Source organism: Pseudophryne corroboree, unplaced genomic scaffold, assembly GCF_028390025.1.
Source record: "Pseudophryne corroboree isolate aPseCor3 unplaced genomic scaffold, aPseCor3.hap2 scaffold_334, whole genome shotgun sequence".
Taxonomy (NCBI): Eukaryota; Metazoa; Chordata; class Amphibia; order Anura; family Myobatrachidae; genus Pseudophryne; species Pseudophryne corroboree.
This window is the reverse complement of record NW_026970002.1, coordinates 503,721-524,582: the sequence shown is the minus strand read 5'-3', so window position 1 is coordinate 524,582 and position 20,862 is coordinate 503,721. Positions and strand designations below refer to the sequence as shown.

The 20,862-nt window shown below is 46.3% G+C and overlaps 13 non-coding genes and 3 pseudogenes across 13 annotated transcripts; 11 read left to right on the top strand and 5 right to left on the bottom strand.

Moving 5' to 3' along the window:
* Positions 1 to 7,290: 7,290 nt before the first annotated feature.
* Positions 7,291 to 7,453, bottom strand: LOC135019399 (U1 spliceosomal RNA). Its single transcript, XR_010216971.1, has one exon. It is a non-coding gene; the product is annotated as a U1 spliceosomal RNA (small nuclear RNA).
* A 152-nt stretch (positions 7,454 to 7,605) lies between these two features.
* Positions 7,606 to 7,769, bottom strand: LOC135019246 (U1 spliceosomal RNA). The gene has a single exon (XR_010216838.1). It is a non-coding gene; the product is annotated as a U1 spliceosomal RNA (small nuclear RNA).
* A 675-nt stretch (positions 7,770 to 8,444) lies between these two features.
* On the bottom strand, positions 8,445 to 8,607 carry LOC135019326 (U1 spliceosomal RNA). The gene has a single exon (XR_010216914.1). It is a non-coding gene; the product is annotated as a U1 spliceosomal RNA (small nuclear RNA).
* A 152-nt stretch (positions 8,608 to 8,759) lies between these two features.
* LOC135019180 (U1 spliceosomal RNA) lies at positions 8,760 to 8,923 on the bottom strand. Its single transcript, XR_010216773.1, has one exon. It is a non-coding gene; the product is annotated as a U1 spliceosomal RNA (small nuclear RNA).
* A 593-nt stretch (positions 8,924 to 9,516) lies between these two features.
* On the bottom strand, positions 9,517 to 9,644 carry LOC135019450 (U1 spliceosomal RNA; annotated as a pseudogene).
* Positions 9,645 to 9,788: 144 nt separating this feature from the next.
* LOC135019509 (U5 spliceosomal RNA) lies at positions 9,789 to 9,904 on the top strand. The gene has a single exon (XR_010217058.1). It is a non-coding gene; the product is annotated as a U5 spliceosomal RNA (small nuclear RNA).
* Positions 9,905 to 10,174: 270 nt separating this feature from the next.
* LOC135019525 (U5 spliceosomal RNA) lies at positions 10,175 to 10,290 on the top strand. The gene has a single exon (XR_010217073.1). It is a non-coding gene; the product is annotated as a U5 spliceosomal RNA (small nuclear RNA).
* Positions 10,291 to 10,554: 264 nt separating this feature from the next.
* Positions 10,555 to 10,670, top strand: LOC135019475 (U5 spliceosomal RNA). The gene has a single exon (XR_010217024.1). It is a non-coding gene; the product is annotated as a U5 spliceosomal RNA (small nuclear RNA).
* Positions 10,671 to 10,944: 274 nt separating this feature from the next.
* LOC135019480 (U5 spliceosomal RNA) lies at positions 10,945 to 11,060 on the top strand. Its single transcript, XR_010217029.1, has one exon. It is a non-coding gene; the product is annotated as a U5 spliceosomal RNA (small nuclear RNA).
* A 275-nt stretch (positions 11,061 to 11,335) lies between these two features.
* Positions 11,336 to 11,451, top strand: LOC135019493 (U5 spliceosomal RNA). The gene has a single exon (XR_010217042.1). It is a non-coding gene; the product is annotated as a U5 spliceosomal RNA (small nuclear RNA).
* Positions 11,452 to 11,725: 274 nt separating this feature from the next.
* Positions 11,726 to 11,841, top strand: LOC135019465 (U5 spliceosomal RNA). The gene has a single exon (XR_010217014.1). It is a non-coding gene; the product is annotated as a U5 spliceosomal RNA (small nuclear RNA).
* A 275-nt stretch (positions 11,842 to 12,116) lies between these two features.
* Positions 12,117 to 12,232, top strand: LOC135019522 (U5 spliceosomal RNA). Its single transcript, XR_010217070.1, has one exon. It is a non-coding gene; the product is annotated as a U5 spliceosomal RNA (small nuclear RNA).
* Positions 12,233 to 18,976: 6,744 nt separating this feature from the next.
* On the top strand, positions 18,977 to 19,140 carry LOC135019413 (U1 spliceosomal RNA). Its single transcript, XR_010216979.1, has one exon. It is a non-coding gene; the product is annotated as a U1 spliceosomal RNA (small nuclear RNA).
* Positions 19,141 to 19,292: 152 nt separating this feature from the next.
* Positions 19,293 to 19,434, top strand: LOC135019339 (U1 spliceosomal RNA; annotated as a pseudogene).
* Positions 19,435 to 20,126: 692 nt separating this feature from the next.
* LOC135019364 (U1 spliceosomal RNA) lies at positions 20,127 to 20,290 on the top strand. Its single transcript, XR_010216941.1, has one exon. It is a non-coding gene; the product is annotated as a U1 spliceosomal RNA (small nuclear RNA).
* A 152-nt stretch (positions 20,291 to 20,442) lies between these two features.
* Positions 20,443 to 20,584, top strand: LOC135019338 (U1 spliceosomal RNA; annotated as a pseudogene).
* Positions 20,585 to 20,862: the final 278 nt, after the last annotated feature.

Here is a 20,862-nt window from a genome sequence, read left to right as displayed (position 1 = left end):
GTGACTAAGCTCAGCGACCCAAGTGGCCGACACAAACACCTGGCCCATCTAGGAGTGGCACTGCAGTGTCACGCAGGATGGCCCTTCCAAAAAACACTCCCCAAACAGCACATGACGCAAAGAAAAATAAAAGAAAAAAGAGGTGCAAGGTGGAATTGCCTTGGGCCCTCCCACCCACCCTTATGTTGTATAAACAGGACATGCACACTTTAACCAACCCATCATTTCAGTGACAGGGTCTGCCACACGACTGTGACTGAAATGACGGGTTGGTTTGGACCCCCACCAAAAAAGAAGCAATAAATCTCTCCTTGCACAAACTGGCTCTATAGAGGCAAGATGTCCACCTCATCATCATCCTCCGATTCATCACCGTGTACATCCCCCTCCTCACAGATTATCAATTCGTCCCCACTGGAATCCACCATCTCAGCTCCCTGTATACTTTGTGGAGGCAATTGCTGCTGGTCAATGTCTCCACGGAGCAATTGATTATAATTCATTTTAATGAACATCATCTTCTCCACATTTTCTGGAAGTAACCTCGTACGCCGATTGCTGACAAGGTGAGCGGCGGCACTAAACACTCTTTCGGAGTACACACTTGTGGGAGGGCAACTTAGGTAGAATAAAGCCAGTTTGTGCAAGGGCCTCCAAATTGCCTCTTTTTCCTGCCAGTATACGTACGGACTGTCTGACGTGCCTACTTGGATGCGGTCACTCATATAATCCTCCACCATTCTTTCAATGGTGAGAGAATCATATGCAGTGACAGTAGACGACATGTCCGTAATCGTTGGCAGGTCCTTCAGTCCGGACCAGATGTCAGCATCAGCAGTCGCTCCAGACTGCCCTGCATCACCGCCAGCGGTTGGGCTCGGAATTCTGAGCCTTTTCCTCGCACCCCCAATTGCGGGAGACTGTGAAGGAGGAGCTGTTGACCGATCAAGTTCCGCTTGACTTGATAATTTTCTCACCAGCAGGTCTTTGAACCCCTGCAGACTTGTGTCTGCCGGAAAGAGAGACACAACGTAGGTTTTAAATCTAGGATCGAGCACGGTGGCCAAAATGTAGTGCTCTGATTTCAACAGATTGACCACCCGTGAATCCTGGTTAAGCGAATGAAGGGCTCCATCCACAAGTCCCACATGCCTAGCGGAATCGCTCTGTCTTAGCTCCTCCTTCAATGTCTCCAGCTTCTTCTGCAAAAGCCTGATGACGGGAATGACCTGACTCAGGCTGGCAGTGTCTGAACTGACTTCACGTGTGGCAAGTTCAAAAGGTTGCAGAACCTTGCACAACGTTGAAATCATTCTCCACTGCGCTTGAGACAGGTGCATTCCACCTCCTATATCGTGGTCAGATGTATAGGCTTGAATGGCCTTTTGCTGCTCCTCCATCCTCTGAAGCATATAGAGGGTTGAATTCCACCTCGTTTCCACTTCTTGCTTCAGATGATGGCAGGGCAGGTTCAGGCGTTTTTGGTGTTGCTCCAGTCTTCTGTACGTGGTGCCTGTACGCCGAAAGTGTCCCGCAATTCTTGTGGCCACCGACAGCATCTCTTGCACGCCCCTGTCGTTTTTTAAATAATTCTGCACCACCAAATTCAAGGTATGTGCAAAACATGGGACGTGCTGGAATTTGCCCAGATATAATGCACGCACAATATTGCTGGCGTTGTCCGATGCCACAAATCCACAGGAGAGTCCAATTGGGGTAAGCCATTCTGTGATGATCTTCCTCAGTTGCCGTAAGAGGTTTTCATCTGTGTGCGTATTCTGGAAAGCGGTGATACAAAGCGTAGCCTGCCTAGGAAAGAGTTGGCGTTTGCGAGATGCTGCTACTGGTGCCGCCGCTGCTGTTCTTGCGGCGGGAGTCAATGCATCTACCCAGTGGGCTGTCACAGTCATATAGTCCTGAGTCTGCCCTGCTCCACTTGTCCACATGTCCGTGGTTAAGTGGACATTGGGTACAACTGCATTTTTTAGGACACTGGTGAGTCTTTCTCTGAGGTCTGTGTACATTTTTGGTATCGCCTGCCTAGAGAAATGGAACCTAGATAGTATTTGGTACCGGGGACACAGTACCTCAATCAAGTCTATAGTTGGCTCTGAAGTAATGATGGATACCGGAACCACGTTTCTCACTGCCCAGGATGCCAAGGCCTCAGTTATCCGCTTTGCAGCAGGATGACTGCTGTGATATTTCATCTTCCTCGCAAAGGACTGTTGGACAGTCAATTGCTTGGTGGAAGTAGTAAAAGTGGTCTTACGACTTCCCCTCTGGGATGACCATCGACTCCCAGCAGCAACAACAGCAGCGCCAGCAGCAGTAGGCGTTACACTCAAGGATGCATCGGAGGAATCCCAGGCAGGAGAGAACTCGTCAGAATTGCCAGTGACATGGCCTGCAGGACTATTGGCATTCCTGGGGAAGGAGGAAATTGACACTGAGGGAGTTGGTGGGGTGGTTTGCGTGAGCTTGGTTACAAGAGGAAGGGATTTACTGGTCAGTGGACTGCTTCCGCTGTCGCCCAAAGTTTTTGAACTTGTCACTGACTTATGATGAATGCGCTGCAGGTGACGTATAAGGGAGGATGTTCCGAGGTGGTTAACGTCCTTACCCCTACTTATTACAGCTTGACAAAGGCAACACACGGCTTGACACCTGTTGTCCGCATTTCTGTTGAAATACTTCCACACCGAAGAGCTGATTTTTTTGGTATTTTCACCAGGCATGTCAATGGCCATATTCCTCCCACGGACAACAGGTGTCTCGCCGGGTGCCTGACTTAAACAAACCACCTCACCATCAGAATCCTCCTTGTCAATTTCCTCCCCAGCGCCAGCAACACCCATATTCTCCTCATCCTGGTGTACTTCAACACTGACATCTTCAATCTGACTATCAGGAACTGGACTGCGGGTGCTCCTTCCAGCACTTGCAGGGGGCGTGCAAATGGTGGAAGGTGCATGCTCTTCACGTCCAGTGTTGGGAAGGTCAGGCATCGCAACCGACACAATTGGACTCTCCTTGTGGATTTGTGATTTTGAAGAACGCACAGTTCTTTGCTGTGCTTTTGCCAGCTTAAGTCTTTTCATTTTTCTAGCGAGAGGCTGAGTGCTTCCATCCTCATGTGAAGCTGAACCACTAGCCATGAAGATAGGCCAGGGCCTCAGCCGTTCCTTGCCACTCCGTGTGGTAAATGGCATATTGGCAAGTTTACGCTTCTCCTCCGACGATTTTTATTTAGATTTTTGAGTCATTTTTTACTGATCTTTTGTGTTTTGGATTTTACATGCTCTGTACTATGACATTGGGCATCGGCCTTGGCAGACGACGTTGATGGAATTTCATCGTCTCGGCCATGACTAGTGGCAGCAGCTTCAGCACGAGGTGGAAGTGGATCTTGATCTTTCCCTATTTTTGGAACCTCAACATTTTTGTTCTCCATATTTTAATAGGCACAACTAAAAGGCACCTCAGGTAAACAATGGAGATGGATGGATACTAGTATACTTATGGATGACGAGTGACTGACGACACAGAGGTAGCTACAGCCGTGGACTACCGTACTGCGTCTGCTAGTATAGAGATGATAATTAATGATATAAAAAAAATATATATATAACTACTGTAGGTATATATAATATAATGACGGACCTGGTGGACACTGTCAGCAGACTGCTAAACTACTAGTATGAAGAAGATAGAAAAAAACTTCCACCACAGGTAGGTAGGTATACAATTATGGACGAGCACTGACGACACAGAGATAGCCACAGCCGTGGCCTACCGTACTGCGTCTGCTAGTATAGAGATGATAATTAATGATATAAAAAAAAATATATATAACTACTGTAGGTATATATAATATAATGACGGACCTGGTGGACACTGTCAGCAGACTGCTAAACTACTAGTATGAAGAAGATAGAAAAAAAAAACCACCACAGTTAGGTATACGATTATGGACGAGTGACGACACAGAGGTAGGTACAGCCGTGGACTACCGTACTGCGTCTGCTAGTATAGATAATATACTAAATATATTACTACTGTAGGTATATAATATAATGACGGACCTGGTGGACACTGTCAGCAGACTCCTAAACTACTAGTATGAAGAAGATAGAAAAAAAAACCCCACCACAGGTAGGTATACAATTATGGACGAGCACTGACGACACAGAGGTAGGTACAGCCGTGGACTACCGTACTGCATCTGCTAGTATAGATAATATAATAAATATATTACTACTGTAGGTATATAATATAATGACGGACCTGGTGGACACTGTCAGCAGACTGCTAAACTACTAGTATGAAGAAGATAAAAAAAAAAACCCACCACAGGTAGGTAGGTATACAATTATGGACGAGCACTGACGACACAGAGATAGCCACAGCCGTGGACTACCGTACTGCGTCTGCTAGTATAGATAATATAATAAATATATTACTACTGTAGGTATATAATATAATGATGGACCTGGTGGACACTGTCAGTAGACTCCTAAACTACTAGTATGAAGAAGATAGAAAAAAAAAACCCACCACAGGTAGGTAGGTATACAATTATGGACGAGCACTGACGACACAGAGATAGCCACAGCCGTGGACTACCGTACTGCGTCTGCTAATATAGAGATGATAAAGATGAAAAAAAAAATATAACACTACTGCAGGTAAATATTTATATAATATATGTATGACGGACCTGCTGGACACTGTCAGCAGAATGCATTTATAGAATAAAAAAAAAACACCACAGGAGTGTTTAACTTTTTCAGGCAGACAATATACTGGTGGTCACACTGGCAGCAAAAGTGTGCACTGTACTCCTGCTATAACTGCTCCCCAGTCTCCCCCACAATTAAGCTGTGTGAGCAGTGAGCACTCAGCACAGTCAGATATACATAGATGATATATCATGCAGCACACTGAGGCTGAGCACAGATATGGTATGTGTATCGTTTTTTTTCAGGCAGAGAACGGATTATAAATAATAAAACTGGTGGTCACTATCAGCAAAACTCTGCACTACTGAGTACTCCTGACAAGTTCAACTGCTCCCCAAATTAGTAGTAAATCAAATGTCACTCGTCTCTATCTTCTAATCTAAACGGAGAGGACGCCAGCCACGTCCTCTCCCTATCAATCTCAATGCACGTGTGAAAATGGCGGCGACGCGCGGCTCCTTATATAGAATCCAAGTCTCGTGAGAATCCGACAGCGGGATGATGACGTTCGGGCGCGCTCGGGTTAACCGAGCAAGGCGAGAGGATCCGAGTCTGCTCGGACCCGAGCAAAAAAGGGTGAAGTTCGGGCGGGTTCGGATTCCGAGGAACCGAACCCGCTCATCTCTTATGGCCACCCAGCATGACGCCTCCCTTCTTGACCATGCTGTAATTGCAGTCGCACTGCAGTTCAGCGTGATCATAAAAAATGGTGTAGCCTCCTGCTGGTGCAGACTGTATGTGCGCGCAGGAAGCCGCCACCATTTTTGTGATCACAGCGGCTGAATGTGATGTCATACAGCTGCTGTGACCACGCCCCCTGTGTCTCCTCCATTGCAGACCCCATTTTGAAGCCTTGCCCCCGCACCGCTCCATCCCTGACTTGGAAATGGAGTGTTGCTGACCCCCCTCTCCCCCTCTGCCCCGATTGACAGGCAGAGGCGATCGCATTCTCTGCGGGGTGCCGCAGAAAATGCAGGCACATGCGTATGCTCTTAGCAATTTTTGCAGTTGGATCACTTATTGTGATTGCAATCCAACCTGAATCAGGCCCTATTACCTATCACAATGCGCTGCGGGCAGTACAAAATTGGTTTAATATAGGAGAAAAACCCCCAGACCTGTGCTCCTTAACTGTACCTGGTGGCTAGTGGAGCGGCTGCCCAGTAATCAGTGTCCACGCCAGTGCGCACACGGTCCACCCCCTACGGCCACGCTCCCCTTCATCAGCGGCCTCGTGATCCGGAAGGGCGGTGTGTGTGTGACTGACCTTAGGAAGAAACCGGAGCCTCCGCTGCAGTGACCCAGCAACCAGGGCACGGGAGTATACAGTGCCGCTGGGAGTGATGAAGCTGCAGTAAAGATGTCTATTAGACCTAGCCTGCTGCAGCCCTTGTAGATTCTCATAAAACAAGTTCTTCTTTTCTTGTCAAAATGAATAGCTAAGAATTGGCTTCCTGAGGCAGGCCCCTGTTAAGTGGCCTGCTACTGAAGGCACCAACTACAAACTGAGCTCCCTGTTCATGGAAGCGGGGTTATAGAGGAGGATGCGCTGAGCATCTTGGGAACAGTCAAAAGCTTTGAGTCGGTTGGTGCCTCAGATCAAGATCCTACTCTACACCCCAATGTGAATCCTTGTGGAGTCCTGTGTACCCCACAGAAGAAATTAATGTGTCACACCCATTGGCAGCAACCTTAGAATAGCTGCTGATGGGCACAATTGAGAAAGGAAGGGGGGGGGGGGACATTTGAATCCAGCACATAGATGCAATTCAAATATGTAATTTGTACCTTCCTATTTTAAAATATAATGGATGAACTTCACCCTGTGAGAACAATCTTCATGATCAAGAGATCTCATATGCAAAATAAGTATGAGTTGGGATAGGGCTGGGGAGGGTGGCTGCTCGGGCAGCCCCTCCCCCATCAAGTTAAGGAGATTCAACTGAGGAAGCACAAGGGAACTCTCGTCTGGGGACAACAACTGCAGGGAGACCACATCTTTTCAGATGAACATGGGAGGGCGGAAGGCTGCCTAATACTGAAGCACCATCAAATATCAAACCATATGCAACAACTAGTACAAGCATTCCTGGGGGAAGGTCTGCAGCAGACGGATTTGCATACGGTGATGTCATCCAAGCAGTGGGCCAAAGTTGGCTGGAACCCTCATCTGCATATGAAAAGAGAAAAGGGGCATGCAGGGCATGGCGGCCTTTTGCGGTGCTTGGATGACCCCTAGTTCGCATTAAACACCCCCACCCTCCTTTGGTGTGGGGCTCATGTTGGCTATGCCCCAGCCCCTGAAGCATTCAAGCTGATTTCTTGCAGCAGCTGGGCACTGTAACAGCTCCAGAGCTGCTCTGTAAGGCAACTAAAAGGGTGTGGGCCCTGCAGCACTACCTGTAGTTCGCATTGTGCGTTGGAAGGCACAAAGTAAGCAGACGGGAGAAGTCAGGATAGTGCGCAAGGGCATAGAAGGGAGTGGCTCCAGAAAAGAGAAGTGGAAACAGACAGCAAACTAGGCTGGAGAGAGACCTGAGACAAAGAGATCTGAATTATACGAGAGCCGACCAGGGGAAACACAAATTATGCAATCAAGTTTCCCACATTTGGGGAAATCACAGGAGCAGCACACCCAGAGTGCAATGGGTGAGCCTTGCCCTGGGAGAAGCACCTTCATGATCATAGTATCTCACCTGGCAGGTAAGTAGGAGTTGGGCTAGAGCTGGGGAGGGTCACTGCTCGGGCACCCCCCTGTCAAGTGAAGGAGATCCAACTGAGGCAGCACAAGGGAACTCTCGAAAGAAGAACAAGGCTAGAGGAATATATGAGACAAAGAAATCTGACTTTTACCAGAGCTGACCAGAGGAAAACACAAACACAGTCCCCCACTACCACAAAAAATGCAGGCGAGTTTCCCACATTTGGGGAAATCACAGGGGTCAGCATACCCAGAATGCAATGAATGAACCTCACCCTGGGTGAACAATCTTCATGACCATGGTGTCTCCTATGCAAAATAAGTATGATTTGGGATAGGGCTGGGAGGGCCGCTGGGAGGGCACATCTCTGTCAAGTAAAGGAGATTCAACTGAGGCAGCACAAGGGAACTCTCATCTGGGGACAACAACTGCAGGGAGAACACATATTTTCAGATGAACATGGGAGGGCAGAAGGCTGCCTAATACTGAAGCACCCCCAAACAACAAACCAAATGCAACAACTAGTGCAAGCATTCCTGGGGCAAGGCCTGCAGCAGATGGATTTGCATATGGTGATGTCATCCAAGCAGTGGGTCAAAGTTGGCTTCAACCCTCATCTGCATATGAAAAGAGAAAAGGGGCGTGCAGGGCATGGCGGCCTTTTGCGGTGCTTGGATTACCCCTAGTTCGCATTAAACACCCCCACCCACCTTTGGTGTGGGGCTCATGTTGGCCATGCCCCATCCCCTGAAGCATTCAAGCTGATTTCTTGCAGCAGCTGGGCACTGTAACAGCACCAGAGCTGCTCTTTAAGGCAAGTAAAAGATTGTGTGGGCCCTGCAGCACTACCTGTAGTTTGCATTGTGCATTGGAAGGCACAAAGTAAGCAGACGGGAGGAGAAGTCAGGATAGTGCACAAGGGTATAGAAGGGAGGGGCTCAAGATAAAAGAAGTGGAAACAGACAGCAAACTAGGCTGGAGAAAGACCTGAGACAAAGAGATCTGAATTATACGAGAGCCGACCAGAGGAAACACAAATTATGCAGTCAAGTGTCCCACATTTGGGGAAATCGTAGGAGCAGCACACCCAGAGTGCAATGGGTGAGCCTTGCCCTGGGAGAAGCACCTTCCTGATCATAGTATCTCACCTGGCAGGTAAGTAGGAGTTGGGCTAGAGCTGGGGAGGGTCGCTGCTCGGGCACCCCCCTGTCAAGTGAAGGAGATCCACCTGAGGCAGCACAAGGGAACTCTCGAAAGAAGAACAAGGCTAGAGGAAAATCTGAGACAAAGAAATCTGAGTTTTAACAGAGCTGACCAGAGGAAAGCACAAACACAGTCCCCCACTACCACAAATAATGCAGTCGAGTTTCCCACATTTGGGTAAATCACAGGGGTCAGCATACCCAAAATGCAATGAATGAACCTCACCCTGGGAGAACAATCTTCATGACCATGGTATCTCCTATGCAAAATAAGTATGATTTGGGATAGGGCTGGGGAGGGCCGCTGCTCATGCACATCTCTGTCAAGTAAAGGAGATTCAACTGAGGCAGCACAAGGGAACTCTCATCTGGGGACAACAACTGCAGGGAGAACACATATTTTCAGATGAACATGGGAGGGCAGAAGGCTGCCTAATACTGAAGCACCCCCAAACAACAAACCAAATGCAACAACTAGTGCAAGCATTCCTGGGGGAAGTTCTGCAGAAGACGGATTTGCATACGGTGATGTCATCCAAGCAGTGGGCCAAAGTTGGCTGGAACCCTCATCTGCATATGAAAAGAGAAAAGGGGTATGCAGGGCATGGCGGCCTTTTGCGGCGCTTGGATGACCCTTAGTTCGCATTAAACACCCCCACCCTCCTTCGGTGTGGGGCTCATGTTGGCCATGCCCCATCCCCTGAAGCATTCAAGCTGATTTCTTGCAGCAGCTTGGCACTGTATCAGCTCCAGAGCTGCTCTGTAAGGCAAGTAAAAGGGTGTGGGCCCTGCAGCACTACCTGTAGTTTGCATTGTGCATTGGAAGGCACAAAGTAAGCAGACAGGAGGAGAAGTCAGGATAGTGCACAAGGGTATAAAAGCGAGTTTCCCACATTTGGGAAAATCACAGGGGTCAGCATACCCAGAATGCAATGAATGAACCTCACCCTGGGAGAACAATCTTCATGACCATGGTATCTCCTATGCAAAATAAGTATGATTTGGGATAGGGCTGGGGAGGGCCGCTGCTCAGGCACATCTCTGTCAAGTAAAGGAGATTCAACTGAGGCAGCACAAGGGAACTCTCATCTGGGGACAACAACTGCAGGGAGAACACATATTTTCAGATAAAAATCTTGGTCATGCTCTGGTTTCTCTTCAGAACGAACAAATCTTTCACCTTTTATTAAAGATTTCCGTGGAGAGGAGCAAAACCGAGTTTTATCTCAATTTTTGCATGCCCCATCTTTTTGGGGTTTCTTTTATCGGTTTAAAGATAGAATGAGTGTGCTTTAATGTAAGCTCATTTGCATAGAAATGACAGTAAATGTTTGTTTCTTTTCAAACAGAACTTTCTTGACCATGCTACTTGCTTGAAAGATCTGGGAGCACATGGAATACAGTACAAACCATGCTTATAGCAAGGAGAAGCCAGGTGAGAAATCTGCTTACTTTCAAGTTGGGCGCTCACTTTGATCTGAATGAGGACTGCTGGCACAGCATTTAGGCGACAGGTGGAATCTTGGTCATGCTCTGGTTTCTCTTCAGAACGAACAAATCTTTCGCCATTTATTAAAGATTTCTGTGGAGAGGAGCAAAACTGAGTTTTATCTCAATTTTTGCATGCCCCATATTATTGGGGTTTCTTTTATCAGTTTCTTGTTAGCTTTAATGTAAGTTTATTTGCATAACAATGACTATAAATGTCTGTTTCTTTTCAAGCAGAACTTTCTTGACCATTCTAATTGCTTGAAAGATCTGGGAGCACATGGAAAAGAGTACAAACCATGCTTATAGCAAGGGGAAGCCTGGTGAGAAATCTGCTTTCTTTCTTTCAAATTGGGTGCTCACTTTGCGCTGAATGAGGACTGCTGGCATGGCACTCAGGCGACAGGTGGAATCTTAGTCATACTCTGGTTTCTCTTCAAAACGAACAGATCTTTCGCCTTTTACTAAAGATTTCCGTGGAGAGGAGCAAAACTGAGTTTTATCTCAATTTTTGCATGCTCCGTCTTATTGGGGTTTCTTTTATCGGTTTAAAGATAGAACGAGTGTGCTTTAATGTAAGCTCATTTGCATAGAAATGACAGTAAATGTTTGTTTCTTTTCAAACAGAACTTTCTTGACTATACTAAATGCTTGAAAGATCTGGGAGCACATGGAAAAGAGTACAAACCATGTTTATAGCAAGGGGAAGCCTGGTGAGAAATCTGCTTTCTTTCTTTCAAATTGGGTGCTCACTTTGAGCTGAATGAGGACTGCTGGCATGGCACTCAGGCGACAGGTGGAATCTTGGTCATGTTCTGGTTTCTCTTCAGAACGAACAAATCTTTCGCCTTTTACTAAAGATTTCCGTGGAGAGGAGCAAAACTGAGTTTTATCTCAATTTTTGCATGCCCCATCTTATTGGGATTTTATTTTATCGGTTTAAAGATAGAACGAGTGTGCTTTAATGTAAGCTCATTTGCATAGAAATGACAGTAAATGTTTGTTTCTTTTCAAACAGAACTTTCTTGACCACACTAATTGCTTGAAAGATCTGGGAGCACATGGAAAAGAGTACAAACCATGTTTATAGCAAGGGGAAGCCTGGTGAGAAATCTGCTTTCTTTCTTTCAAATTGGGTGCTCACTTTGAGCTGAATGAGGATTGCTGGCATGGCACTCAGGCGACAGGTGGAATCTTGGTCATGCTCTGGTTTCTCTTCAAAACGAACAGATCTTTCGCCTTTTACTAAAGATTTCCGTGGAGAGGAGCAAAACTGAGTTTTATCTCAATTTTTGCATGCTCCGTCTTATTGGGGTTTCTTTTATCGGTTTAAAGATAGAACGAGTGTGCTTTAATGTAAGCTCATTTGCATAGAAATGACAGTAAATGTTTGTTTCTTTTCAAACAGAACTTTCTTGACTATACTAATTGCTTGAAAGATCTGGGAGCACATGGAAAAGAGTACAAACCATGTTTATAGCAAGGGGAAGCCTGGTGAGAAATCTGCTTTCTTTCTTTCAAATTGGGTGCTCACTTTGAGCTGAATGAGGACTGCTGGCATGGCACTCAGGCGACAGGTGGAATCTTGGTCATGTTCTGGTTTCTCTTCAGAACGAACAAATCTTTCGCCTTTTACTAAAGATTTCCGTGGAGAGGAGCAAAACTGAGTTTTATCTCAATTTTTGCATGCCCCATCTTATTGGGGTTTTATTTTATCGGTTTAAAGATAGAACGAGTGTGCTTTAATGTAAGCTCATTTGCATAGAAATGACAGTAAATGTTTGTTTCTTTTCAAACAGAACTTTCTTGACCACACTAATTGCTTGAAAGATCTGGGAGCACATGGAAAAGAGTACAAACCATGTTTATAGCAAGGGGAAGCCTGGTGAGAAATCTGCTTTCTTTCATTCAAATTGGGTGCTCACTTTCAGCTGAATGAGAACTGCTGGCATGGCACTCAGGCGACAGGTGGAATCTTGGTCATGCTCTGGTTTCTCTTCAGAACTAACAAATATTTCGCCTTTTATTAAAGATTTCCGTGGAGAGGAGCAAAACTGAGTTTTATCTCAATTTTTGCATGCCCCATATTATTGGGGTTTCTTTTATCAGTTTAAAGACAGAACGAGTGTGCTTTCTTGTTAGCTTTAATGTAAGTTTATTTGCATAACAATGACAGTAAATGTTGTTTCTTTTCAAACAGAACTTTCTTGACCATGCTACTTGCTTAAAGGTCTGGGAGCACATGGAAAACAGTACAAACCATGCAGTATCACAAGAGCCTTTATTTGATCTTTCATGAAGATAGAGCAGAATTGAGGACACGTCAACAATTTCTGCCGAAGGTGGTTCATCTTTCCACATGGTGCCTTTGGCCACTGACACCTTCGTTGAGTCAAAGTCTCTGGCTGTGGTCAGAACTTTGAAAATGTATGTCACCAGAACGGTTCAGATTAGGAAAACAGAGGCTCTGTTTGTCCTGTATGCTCCCAACAGGATTTGGTGTCCTGCTTCCATGCAGACCATTATGCGCTGGATCTGTGGTAAGATTCAGCATGCTCGTTCCATGGCAGGATTGCCGTTACTGAAGTAGGTGAAGACCCATTCTACTAGAAAGGTGGGTTCATCCTTGGCAGCTGGTCGGGGAGTCTCGGCATTGCAACTTTGCCGAGCAGCTATTTAGTAAACACTTTTGCTAAGTTTTACAAGTTTGATACCTTGGCTGATGATAACCTTAAGTTGGGTCATTCGGTGCTGCAGAGTCGTACGCACTCTCCCACCCGTTCAAGAGCTTTGGTATAACCCCATGGTTCTTAATGTGACCCCAGCATCCTCTAGGTCGTATGAGAAAATAGGATTTTAATACCTACCGGTAAATCCTTTTCTCTTAGTCTGTAGAGGATGCTGGGCACCCGTCCCAGTCCATACTGTGTCTGCAGTTATTACTTGTGGTTATACACATGTTGTGTTATGGTTCTGGTCAGCTTTTTGCTGCAATTGTTCATGCCGTTGGCTTGTGTTCTGTTGAATGCCACGTTCTGCGGCATGTTTAAGGTGTGAGCTGGTAAGATGCTCACCTTAGTTTAACAATAAATCCTTTCCTCGAAATGTCCGTCTCCCTGGGCACAGTTCCTATAACTGGAGTCTGGAGGAGGGGCATAGAGGGAGGAGCCAGTTCACACCCTTTGAAAGTCTTAAAGTGCCCATGTCTCTTGCGGATCCCGTCTATACCCCATGGTTCTTAATGTGACCCCAGCATCCTCTACGGATTAAGAGAAAAGAATGCCCTTGCGCACTATCCTGACTTCTCCTCCCGTCTGCTTACTTTGTGCCTTCCAACGCACAATGCGAACTACAGGTGGTGCTGCAGGGCCCACACCCTTTTACTTGCCTTACAGAACAGCTCTGGAGCTGTTACAGTGCCCAGCTGCTGCAAGAAATCAGCTTGAATGCTCTAGGGGATGGGGCATGGCCAACATGAGCCCCACACCAAAGGAGGGTGGGGGTGTTTAATGTGAACTAGGGGTCATCCAAGCACTGCAAAAGGCCGCCATGCCCTGCATGCCCCTTTTCTCTTTTCATATGCAGATGAGGGTTCCAGTCAACTTTGGCCCACTGCTTGGATAACATCACCGTATGCAAATCCGTCTGCTGCAGACCTTCCCCCAGGAATGCTTGTACTAGTTGTTGCATATGGTGCTTCAGTATTAGGCAGCCTTCCACCCTCCCATGTTCATCTGAAAAGATGTGGTCTCCCTGCAGTTGTTGTCCCCAGACGAGAGTTCCCTTGTGCTTCCTCAGTTGAATCTCCTTAACTTGACGGGGGAGGTGCTGCCCGAGCAGCCCTCCCCAGCCCTATCCCAACTCATATTTATTTTGCATATGAGATCTCTTGATCATGAAGATTGTTCTCACAGGGTGAGGTTCATCCATTATATTTTAAAATAGGAAGGTACGAATTACATATTTGAATTGCATCTATGTGCTGGATTCAAATGTCCCCCCCCCCCTTCCTTTCTCAATTGTGCCCGTCAGCAGCTATTCTAAGGTTGCTGCCAATGGGTGTGACACATTAATTTCTTCTGTGGGGTACACTGGACTCCACAAGGATTCACATTGGGGTGTAGAGTAGGATCTTGATCTGAGGCACCAACCGGCTCAAAGCTTTTGACTGTTCCCAAGAAGCTCAGTGCATTCTCCTCTATAACCCCGCTTCCATGAACAGGGAGCTCAGTTTGTAGTTGGTGCCTTCAGTAGCAGGCCAATTAACAGGGGCCTGCCTCAGGCAGCCTATTCTTAGCTATTAATTTTGACAAGAAAAGAAGAACTTGTTTTATGAGAATCTACAAGGGCTGCAGCAGGCTAGGTCTAATAGACATCTTTACTGCAGCTTCATCACTCCCAGCGGCGCTGTATACTCCCGTGCCCTGGTTGCTGGGTCACTGCAGCGGAGGCTCCGGTTTCATCCTAAGGTCAGTCACACACACACCACCCTTCCGGATCACGAGGCCGCTGCTGAAGGGGAGCGAGGCCGTAGGGGGTGGGCCGTGTGCGCACTGCGGTGGACACTGATTACTGGGCAGCCGCTCCACTAGCCACCAGGTACAGTTAAGGAGCACAGGTCTGGGGGTTTTTCTCCTATATTAACCCAATTTTGTACTGCCCGCAGCGCATTGTGATAGGTAATAGGGCCTGATTCAGGTTGGATTGCAATCACAATAAGCGATCCAACTGCAAAAATTGCTAAGAGCATACGCATGTGCCTGCATTTTCTGCGGCACCCCGCAGAGAATGTGATCGCCTCTGCCTGTCAATCGGGGCGGGGAAGGGGGGGAGAGGTGGGTCAGCAACACTCCATTTCCAAGTCAGGGATGGAGCGGTGCGGGGGCAAGGCTTCAAAATGGGGTCTGCAACGGAGGAGACACAGGGGGCGTGGTCACAGCGACTGTATGACATCACATTCAGCCGCTGTGATCACAAAAATGGTGGCGGCTTCCTGCGCGCACATACAGTCTGCACCAGCAGGAGCCTACACCATTTTTTATGATCACGCTGAACTGCAGTGCGACTGCAATTACAGCATGGTCAAGAAGGGAGGCGTCATGCTGGGTGGCCATGCCCTGTCACTTTGCAGGAGCCAGCACCGCTCACACACTAGTCCCCGGGTGCAGCCCCCAACCCCCGGGACACCCGGAGCAACAAAATGTAGATTCAGGCCACCAGGCCACGCCCCTACCTATGAAACCATGCCTCCTTTTTACCATTGCACTGCTTATCTGCGCGCACTGCATTACAATCTCCCTCGCCACCTCTCTGGGTGTCACCAGTGATAGTGACACCTCTGCCATGCTTGTAGCAGCTGGTCCTAAGATCTACGCCTCAAACCCTGAGTGTTTGCCCTTGTGACTTGTTGATCATCATAGCGAAGCAGATGCTTACAGAAAACTGCAGGGGCTTAGATTGAAAATAAAAAAATTGATAGGGTATAAGGTAGAGAGGAGCGGGTTCGGTTCTCTGAGAACCGAATTCCCCACGAACTCCACGTGGTTTACACTGGTCCGAGGCAGGCTCGGTTGTTCCCGCCTGACTCGGAAAACCTGAACAAGGGAAAATGTCATCATCCCGCTGTCGGATTCTCGCGAGATTCGGATTCCATATAAAGAGCTGCGCGTTGCTGCCATTTTTACTCGTGCATTGAAGAGAGAGCGGAGAGGACGTGGCTATGTTCTCTCAGTGGAAATCTCAATATCAGTGCTCAGTATCAGTGGTTACTTATTGCTGCTCAGTAATACTAGTAGTGTGTCTCTCCTGCTCAGTGTCAGTTCTCAGTAGTATCCTCATCAGTGCTCAGTATCACTGTTCATTGTCTTGTGCTGCATTGTGTTGCTCAGCATAATACAGTACATTACTAATAGTCCAGTGCTGCATCTTGCTGCTCAGTGTCAGTTCTAGTATCCTCATCAGTGCTCACTATCACTGCTCATTGCATTGTGGTGTTCTGTATACTACAATAACATAGTAATATAGTAACATAGTTTTTGAGGTTGAATAGAGGCAAATTGCCCATCGTGTTCAACCTGTTTTAAGTTGTGATGATTCTACATACTTGCTGAATAATGTTTTATGACTAGTTAGCTACTATAACTCATGTTACCCCCGGATTAACCATGTTGATATTTTAAGTATTATAACCTTGGATAGCTTTTTCATTCAGAAATGTATCCATTCCTTTTTTAAATCCAATTACAGAGTCCGCCATTACCACCTTCCCTGGCAGGGAATTCCACATCCTGATTGCCCTAACAGTGAAGAAACCTTTCCTCCATTGCGTTCTGAACTTTCCTCCAGTCGCAGCGAGTGACCACGTGTTCTTTTAATAAATAATTCCTCTGATAACTCTTTGTTATGTATCTTTACATATTTGAAGATATTAATAATATCTCCTCTTAGGCACCTCTTTTCTAGTGTATAAATATTCAGCCTAGTAAGTCTTTCCTTATAGTCCAGTACTTTAAGGCCTTTAATCAATTTAGTCTTCAGGATCTCTGACACTTCCATGAGCAGCAGAGTAGTGCAATGGAAGCATGCTGGGCCCATAACCCAGAGGTCGATTGATCGAAACTATCCTCTGCTATGTGCATTTTTTTTTTTATAATTAAAGTAATCAAAAACTGGGATTGATATTTTGGCACTTTTATTTTTACTTAAAGTACAATAACTTTTATCATTTTAATTTGTTTTAATAGTATATTGACAGCATTGTTTTCTTTAAAAAATCCACTTAATTTTCTTTACCCTATTACTGAAATGGTAATTGACAAAAACAAACTACATTGTCACCAGAAGAGCAATGCAAAATGTACAAGTGATATATGAAAATCATCTTCCATCTTGAATTTCAATGATGCATTGGGACAACAATTTGTGAGAAACATCTTCACCCATAAAGAAAGATTTTCTTAATTCCTTACCTGTGTGCTGATTAGATATCACCTTGTTTTCACATTAAACAGACTTCCCCATGAGGAAGCAGCAAGGAAGCAGTGACGTTTCCTGGTGTCAACCTGTATTATTTCAGTAGACATTGAAATGAGGATGCATCTTTGATGCCTTTCCAATGAAGCAAGTTTAATTCAGTAATAGGTGAAAAACCATTCCTACAAAGGTGTTAATCAGAGACTTGGCTTTGTGGACACTTTTCAGAGAGCAAATTTGTTAGCATAAACATAAAATCAGAAAATGAAGAGCTGTTTAATCACTCAATTGGACTTTTCTGCCAGCATAATTTTTTTTCTCTGCAACTCACTGCTAAATTGTGCTTCCTAGCTGTTTTTTTATAAAATCACTTAATCAAATCTAACTCTGATTACATCAGAGAAGGCCAGGTACCCTACACCATAAGGGGGGTTTTTGAAATTTTGACTTGTCTACTTAAAGATCACCAAAATCTGATTACAAGGTCAATTACATCCCTGAGTGGGATTGAACCACCAACCTTTTGGTTAATAGCCAAACATGCTAACCGATTGCGCCACAGAGACACCTTGCGAAAGTCAATACTGACAAAGGCTAATAAGCATTCATCTAGAACGTTTCCTAGAAAAACTTTAAAAAGTCAATAATCTGGAGAATTTTTGTAAGAAACACATTGGTACTTTCCCATGATGAGTGAGTGCTTCAGGATTTCTTGCACTTACATGGGCTATTAACCAAAAGGTTGGTGGTTCAATCCCACCCAGGGATGTAATTGACCTTGTCATCAGATTTTGGTGATCTTTAAGTAGACAAGTCAAAATTTCAAACCCCCTCTTATGGTGTAGGGTACCTGGCCTTCTCTGACGTAATCAGAGTTAGATTTAATTAAGTGATTTTATAAAAAACAGCTAGGAAGCACAATTTAGCAGTGGGTTGCAGAGAAAAAAATAACATTTTAAACCTACCGGTAATTTTTTTTTCTCGTAGTCCGTAGAGGATGATGGGGACTCCGTAAGGACCATGGGGGATAGACGGGCTCCGCAGCAGACATGGGCACTTTAAGAAAGACTTTAGATCTGGGTGTGCACTGGCTCCTCCCTCTATGCCCCTCCTCCATACCTCAGTTAGAGAAACTGTGCCCAGAGGAGACGGACAGTACGAGGAAAGGATTTTTGTTAATCCAAGGTCAAGATTCATACCAGCCACACCAATCACACCGTATAACTTGTGATATACTACCCAGTTAACAGTATGAAAACAACATAGCATCAGTCCAAGACCGATGAAAACTAACATATAACCCTTATGTAAGCAATAACTATATACAAGTCTTGCAGAAGTAGACCGCACTTGGGACGGGCACCCAGCATCCTCTACGGACTACGAGAAAAAGATTTACCGGTAGGTTTAAAATCTTATTTTCTCTTACGTCCTAGAGGATGCTGGGGACTCCGTAAGGACCATGGGGATTATACCAAAGCTCCCAAACGGGCAGGAGAGTGCGGATGACTTTGCAGCACCGATTGAGCAAACAGGAGGTCCTCCTCAGCCAGGGTATCAAACTTATAGAACTTTGCAAAGGTGTTTGAACCAACTTTGACCCACTGCTTGGATGACATCACCATATGCAAATCCATCTGCGGCAGGCCTTCCCCCAGGAATGCTTGCACTAGTTGTTGCATTTGGTTTGTTGTTTGGGGGTGCTTCAGTATTAGGCAGCCTTCTGCCCTCCCATGTTCATCTGAAAATATGTGTTCTCCCTGCAGTTGTTGTCCCCAGATGAGAGTTCCCTTGTGCTGCCTCAGTTGAATCTCCTTTACTTGACAGAGATGTGCCTGAGCAGCGGCCCTCCCCAGCCCTATCCCAAATCATACTTATTTTGCATAGGAGATACCATGGTCATGAAGATTGTTCTCCCAGGGTTAGGTTAATTCATTGCATTCTGGGTATGCTGACCCCTGTGATTTCCCCAAATGTGGGAAACTCAACTGCATTATTTGTGGTAGTGGGGGACTGTGTTTGTGCTTTCCTCTGGTCAGCTCTGGTAAAAGTCAGATTTCTTTGTCTCAGATCTTCCTCTAGCCTTGTTCTTCTTTCGAGAGTTCCCTTGTGCTGCCTCAGTTGGATCTCCTTCACTTGACAGGGGGGTGCCCGAGCAGCGACCCTCCCCAGCTCTAGCCCAACTCCTACTTACCTGCCAGGTGAGATACTATGATCATGAAGATGCTTCTCCCAGGGCAAGGCTCACCCATTGCACTCTGGGTGTGCTGCCCCTGCGATTTCCCCAAATGTGGGAAACTTGACTGCATAATTTGTGTTTCCCCTGGTCGGCTCTCATATAATTCAGATCTCTTTGTCTCAGGTCTCTCTCCAGCCTAGTTTGCTGTCTGTTTCCACTTCTTTTTTCTTGAGCCCCTCCCTTCTATACCCTTGTGCACTATCCTGACTTCTCCCGTCTGCTTACTTTGTGCCTTCCAACGCACAATACAAACTACAGGTAGTGCTGCAGGGCCCACACCCTTTTACTTGCTTTACAGAGCAGCTCTGGAGCTGTTACAGTGCCCAGCTGCTGCAAGAAATCAGCTTGAATGCTTCAGGGGCTGGGGCATAGCCAACATGAGCCCCACACCGAAGGAGGGTGGAGGTGTTTAATGCGAACTAGGGGTCATCCAAGCGCCGCAAAAGGCCGCCATGCCCTGCACACCCCTTTATTCTTTTCATATGCAGACGAGGGTTGAAGCCAACTTTGACCCACTGCTTGGATGACATCACCATATTCAAATCCATCTGCTGCAGGCCTTCCCCCAGGAATGCTTGCACTAGTTGTTGCATTTGGTTTGTTGTTTGGGGGTGCTTCAGTATTAGGCAGCCTTCTGCCCTCCCATGTTCATCTGAAAATATGTGTTCTCCCTGCAGTTGTTGTCCCCAGATGAGAGTTCCCTTGTGCTGCCTCAGTTGAATCTCCTTTACTTGACAGAGATGTGCCTGAGCAGCGGCCCTCCCCAGCCCTATCCCAAATCATACTTATTTTGCATAGGAGATACCATGGTCATGAAGATTGTTCTCCCAGGGTTAGGTTCATTCATTGCATTCTGGGTATGCTGACCCCTGTGATTTCCCCAAATGTGGGAAACTCAACTGCATTATTTGTGGTAGTGGGGGACTGTGTTTGTGCTTTCCTCTGGTCAGCTCTGGTAAAAGTCAGATTTCTTTGTCTCAGATCTTCCTCTAGCCTTGTTCTTCTTTCGAGAGTTCCCTTGTGCTGCCTCAGTTGGATCTCCTTCACTTGACAGGGGGGTGCCCGAGCAGCGACCCTCCCCAGCTCTAGCCCAACTCCTACTTACCTGCCAGGTGAGATACTATGATCATGAAGATGCTTCTCCCAGGGCAAGGCTCACCCATTGCACTCTGGGTGTGCTGCCCCTGCGATTTCCCCAAATGTGGGAAACTTGACTGCATAATTTGTGTTTCCCCTGGTCGGCTCTCATATAATTCAGATCTCTTTGTCTCAGGTCTCTCTCCAGCCTAGTTTGCTGTCTGTTTCCACTTCTTTTTTCTTGAGCCCCTCCCTTCTATACCCTTGTGCACTATCCTGACTTCTCCCATCTGCTTACTTTGTGCCTTCCAACGCACAATGCAAACTACAGGTAGTGCTGCAGGGCCCACACCCTTTTACTTGCTTTACAGAGCAGCTCTGGAGCTGTTACAGTGCCCAGCTGCTGCAAGAAATCAGCTTGAATGCTTCAGGGGCTGGGG